The sequence below is a fragment of the Choloepus didactylus genome, chromosome X, assembly GCF_015220235.1.
Source record: "Choloepus didactylus isolate mChoDid1 chromosome X, mChoDid1.pri, whole genome shotgun sequence".
In the NCBI taxonomy this organism is placed as follows: domain Eukaryota; kingdom Metazoa; phylum Chordata; class Mammalia; order Pilosa; family Megalonychidae; genus Choloepus; species Choloepus didactylus.
Genome location: NC_051334.1, coordinates 185,296,707 through 185,302,973, shown reverse-complemented (window position 1 = coordinate 185,302,973; position 6,267 = coordinate 185,296,707).

The following is a 6,267-nucleotide window of genomic DNA, read 5'->3' as shown; positions in this document are numbered from 1 at the left end:
CGGGGGTGTCCGCTCCCAGCCACCATCCTGGTGGACAGGAAACACTCCTGCCCATCGCCAGCCCCATAGCCCAGAGCTGCCCCAGACAACCCAGTGTGACGGAAGGGCTTCAAATAACAGGCACACACGACAAAACTGGGCGTGGACATTAGCCTTCCCTGCAACCTCAGCTGATTGTCCCAGACTTGGGAAGGTGGAGCAGTGTGAATTAACAAAGCCCCATTCAGCCATCATTTGAGCAGACTGGGAGCCTCCCTACACAGCCCAGCAGCACAGAACTGCCCTGAGGGGACGGCACTCACCTGTGACATAGCACAGTCATCCCTCAACAGAGGACCCGGGATGCACAGCCTGGAAGAGGGGCCCACTTGCAAGTCTCAGGAGCCATACGCCAATACCAAGGACTTGTGGGTCAGTGGCAGAGACAAACTGTGGCAGGACTGAACTGAAGGATTAGACTATTGCACCAGCTTTAAAACTCTACGATCACCAGGGAGATTTGATTGTTAGGGCCACCCCCCCTCCCCGACTGCCCAGAAACACGCCCCACATACAGGGCAGGCAACACCAACTACACACGCAAGCTTGGTACACCAATTGGGCCCCACAAGACTCACTCCCCCACTCACCAAAAGGGCTAGGCAGGGGAGGGCTGGCCTGTGGAGAGCAGGTGACTCGTGGACGCCACCTGCTGGTTGGTTGGAGAAAGTGTACTCCACGAAGCTGTAGATCTGATAAATTAGAGATAAGGACTTCAATAGGTCTACAAACCCTAAAAGAAACCTATCAAGTTCAGCAAATGCCACGAGGCCAAAAACAACAGAAAATTATAAAGCATATGAAAAAACCAGACGATATGGATAACCCAAGCCCAAGCACCCAAATCAAAAGACCAGAAGAGACACAGCACCTAGAGCAGCTACTCAAAGAACTAAAGATGAACAATGAGACCATAGTACAGGATATGAAGGAAATCAAGAAGACTCTAGAAGAGCATAAAGAAGACATTGCAAGACTAAATAAAAAAATGGATGATCTTATGGAAATTAAAGAAACTGTTGACCAAATTAAAAAGATTCTGGACACTCATAGTACAAGACTAGAGGAAGTTGAACAACGAATCAGTGACCTGGAAGATGACAGAATGGAAAATGAAAGCATAAAAGAAAGAATGGGGAAAAAAATTGAAAAAATCGAAATGGACCTCAGGGATATGATAGATAATATGAAACGTCCAAATATAAGACTCATTGGTGTCCCAGAAGGGGAAGAAAAGGGTAAAGGTCTAGGAAGAGTATTCAAAGAAATTGTTGTGGAAAACTTCCCAAATCTTCTAAACAACATAAATACACAAATCATAAATGCTCAGCGAACTCCAAATAGAATAAAACCAAATAAACCCACTCCAAGACATATACTGATCACACTGTCAAACACAGAAGAGAAGGAGCAAGTTCTGAAAGCAGCAAGAGAAAAGCAATTCACCACATACAAAGGAAACAGCATAACACTAAGTAGTGACTACTCAGCAGCCACCATGGAGGCGAGAAGGCAGTGGCACGATATATTTAAAATTCTGAGTGAGAAAAATTTCCAGCCAAGAATACTTTATCCAGCAAAGCTCTCCTTCAAATTTGAGGGAGAGCTTAAATTTTTCACAGACAAACAAATGCTGAGAGAATTTGCTAACAAGAGACCTGCCCTACTGGAGATACTAAAGGGAGCCCTACAGACAGAGAAACAAAGACAGGACAGAGAGACTTGGAGAAAGGTTCAGTACTAAAGAGATTCGGTATGGGTACAATAAAGGATATTAATAGAGAGAGGGGAAAAATATGGCAAACATAAACCAAAGGATAAGATGGCCGAGTCAAGAAATGCCTTCACGGTTATAACATTGAATGTAAATGGATTAAACTCCCCAATTAAAAGATATAGATTCGCAGAATGGATCAAAAAAAATGAACCATCAATATGTTGCATACAAGAGACTCATCTTAGACATAGGGACACAAAGAAACTGAAAGTGAAAGGATGGAAAAAAATATTTCATGCAAGCTACAGCCAAAAGAAAGCAGGTGTAGCAATATTAATCTCAGATAAAATAGACTTCAAATGCAGGGATGTTTTGAGAGACAAAGAAGGCCACTATGTACTAATAAAAGGGGCAATTCAGCAAGAAGAAATAACAATCGTAAATGTCTATGCACCCAATCAAGGTGCCACAAAATACATGAGAGAAACACTGGCAAAACTAAAGGAAGCAATGGATGTTTCCACAATAATTGTGGGAGACTTCAACACATCACTCTCTCCTATAGATAGATCAACCAGACAGAAGACCAATAAGGAAATTGAAAACCTAAACAATCTGATAAATGAATTAGATTTAACAGACATATACAGGACATTACATCCCAAATCACCAGGATACACATACTTTTCTAGTGCTCATGGAAATTTCTCCAGAATAGATCATATGCTGGGACATAAAACAAGCCTCAATAAATTTAAAAAGATTGAAATTATTCAAAGCACATTCTCTGACCACAATGGAATACAATTAGAAGTCAATAACCATCAGAGACTAAGAAAATTCACAAATACCTGGAGGTTAAACAACACACTCCTAAACAATCAGTGGGTTAAAGAAGAAATAGCAAGAGAAATTGCTAAATATATAGAGACGAATGAAAATGAGAACACAACATACCAAAACCTATGGGATGCAGCAAAAGCAGTGCTAAGGGGGAAATTTATAGCACTAAATGCATATATTAAAAAGGAAGAAAGAGCCAAAATCAAAGAACTAATGGATCAACTGAAGAAGCTAGAAAATGAACAGCAAACCAATCCTAAACCAAGTACAAGAAAAGAAATAACAAGGATTAAAGCAGAAATAAATGACATAGAGAACAAAAAAACAATAGAGAGGATAAATATCACCAAAAGTTGGTTCTTTGAGAAGATCAACAAGATTGACAAGCCCCTAGCTAGACTGACAAAATCAAAAAGAGAGAAGACCCATATAAACAAAATAATGAATGAAAAAGGTGACATAACTGCAAATCCTGAAGAAATGAAAAAAATTATAAGAGGATATTATGAACAACTGTATGGCAATAAACTGGACAATGTAGAAGAAATGGACAATTTCCTGGAAACATATGAACAACCTAGACTGACCAGAGAAGAAATAGAAGAACTCAACCAACCCATCACAAGCAAAGAGATCCAATCAGTCATCAAAAATCTTCCCACAAATAAATGCCCAGGGCCAGATGGCTTCACAGGGGAATTCTACCAAACTTTCCAGAAAGAACTGACACCAATCTTACTCAAACTCTTTCAAAACATTGAAGAAAATGGAACACTACCTAACTCATTTTATGAAGCTAACATCAATCTGATACCAAAACCAGGCAAAGATGCTACAAAAAAGGAAAACTACCGGCCAATCTCCCTAATGAATATAGATGCAAAAATCCTCAACAAAATACTTGCAAATCGAATCCAAAGACACATTAAAAAAATCATACACCATGACCAAGTGGGGTTCATTCCAGGCATGCAAGGATGGTTCAACATAAGAAAAACAATCAATGTATTACAACACATTAAAAACTCGAAAGGGAAAAATCAATTGATCATCTCAATAGATGCTGAAAAAGCATTTGACAAAATCCAACATCCCTTTTTGATAAAAACACTTCAAAAGGTAGGAATTGAAGGAAACTTCCTCAACATGATAAAGAGCATATATGAAAAACCCACAGCCAGCATAGTACTCAATGGTGAGAGACTGAAAGCCTTCCCTCTAAGATCAGGAACAAGACAAGGATGCCCGCTGTCACCACTGTTATTCAACATTGTGCTGGAAGTGCTAGCCAGGGCAATCCGGCAAGACAAAGAAATAAAAGGCATCCAAATTGGAAAAGAAGAAGTAAAACTGTCATTGTTTGCAGATGATATGATCTTATATCTAGAAAACCCTGAGAAATCAACGATACACCTACTAGAGCTAATAAACAAATTTAGCAAAGTAGCGGGATACAAGATTAATGCACATAAGTCAGTAATGTTTCTATATGCTAGAAATGAACAAACTGAAGAGACACTCAAGAAAAAGATACCATTTTCAATAGCAACTAAAAAATCAAGTACCTAGGAATAAACTTAACCAAAGATGTAAAAGACCTATACAAAGAAAACTACATAACTCTACTAAAAGAAATAGAAGGGGACCTTAAAAGATGGAAAAATATTCCATGTTCATGGATAGGAAGGCTAAATGTCATTAAGATGTCAATTCTACCCAAACTCATCTACAGATTCAATGCAATCCCAATCAAAATTCCAACAACCTACTTTGCAGACTTGGAAAAGCTAGTTATCAAATTTATTTGGAAAGGGAAGATGCCTCGAATTGCTAAAGACACTCTAAAAAAGAAAAACGAAGTGGGAGGACTTACACTCCCTGACTTTGAAGCTTATTATAAAGCCACAGTTGCCAAAACAGCATGGTACTGGCACAAAGATAGACATATAGATCAATGGAATCGAATTGAGAATTCAGAGATAGACCCTCAGATCTATGGCCGACTGATCTTTGATAAGGCCCCCAAAGTCACTGAACTGAGCCATAATGGTCTTTTCAACAAATGGGGCTGGGAGAGTTGGATATCCATATCCAAAAGAATGAAAGAGGACCCCTACCTCACCCCCTACACAAAAATTAACTCAAAATGGACCAAAGATCTCAATATAAAACAAAGTACCATAAAACTCCTAGAAGATAATGTAGGAAAACATCTTCAAGACCTTGTATTAGGCGGCCACTTCCTAGACTTTACACCCAAAGCACAAGCAACAAAAGAGAAAATAGATAAATGGGAACTCCTCAAGCTTAGAAGTTTCTGCACCTCAAAGGAATTTCTCAAAAAGGTAAAGAGGCAGCCAACTCAATGGGAAAAAATTTTTGGAAACCATGTATCTGACAAAAGACTGATATCTTGCATATACAAAGAAATCCTACAACTCAATGACAATAGTACAGACAGCCCAATTATAAAATGGGCAAAAGATATGAAAAGACAGTTCTCTGAAGAGGAAATACAAATGGCCAAGAAACACATGAAAAAATGTTCAGCTTCACTAGCTATTAGAGAGATGCAAATTAAAACCACAATGAGATACCATCTAACACCGGTTAGAATGGCTGCCATTAAACAAACAGGAAGCTACAAATGCTGGAGGGGATGTGGAGAAATTGGAACTCTTATTCACTGTTGGTGGGACTGTATAATGGTTCAGCCACTCTGGAAGTCAGTCTGGCAGTTCCTTAGAAAACTAGATATAGAGCTACCATTCGATCCGGCGATTGCACTTCTCGGTATATACCCGGAAGGTCGGAAAGCAGTGACACGAACAGACATCTGCACGCCAATGTTCATAGCAGCATTATTCACAATTGCCAAGAGATGGAAACAACCCAAATGTCCTTCAACAGATGAGTGGATAAATAAAATGTGGTATATACACACGATGGAATACTACGCGTCAGTAAGAAGGAACGATCTCGTGAAACATATGACAACATGGATGAACCTTGAAGACATAATGCTGAGTGAAATAAGCCAGGCACAAAAAGAGAAATATTATATGCTACCACTAATGTGAACTTTCAAAAATGTAAAACAAATGGTTTATAATGTAGAATGTAGGGGAACTAGCAGTAGAGAGTAATTAAGGAAGGGGGAACAATAATCCAAGAAGAACAGATAAGCTTTTTAACGTTCTGGGGATGCCCAGAAATGACTATGGTCTGTTAATTTCTGATGGATATAGTAGGAACAAGTTCACAGAAAGGTTGCTATATTATGTAACTTTCTTGGGGTAAAGTAGGAACATGTTGGAAGTTAAGCAGTTATCTTAGGTTAGTTGTCTTTTTCTTACTCCCTTGTTATGGTCTCTTTGAAATGTTCTTTTATTGTATGTTTGTTTTCTTTTTAACTTTTTTTTTCATACAGTTGATTTAAAAAAGAAGGGAAAGTTAAAAAAAAAAAAAGAAAGAAAGAAAAACAAGGAAAAAAAAAATGATGTAGTGCCCCCTTGAGGAGCCTGTGGAGAATGCAGGGGTATTCGCCTACCCCACCTCCATGGTTGCTAACATGACCACAGACATAGGGGACTGGTGGTTTGATGGGTTGAGCCCTCTACCATAAGTTTTACCCTTGGGAAGACGGTTGCTGCAAAGGAGAGGCTAGG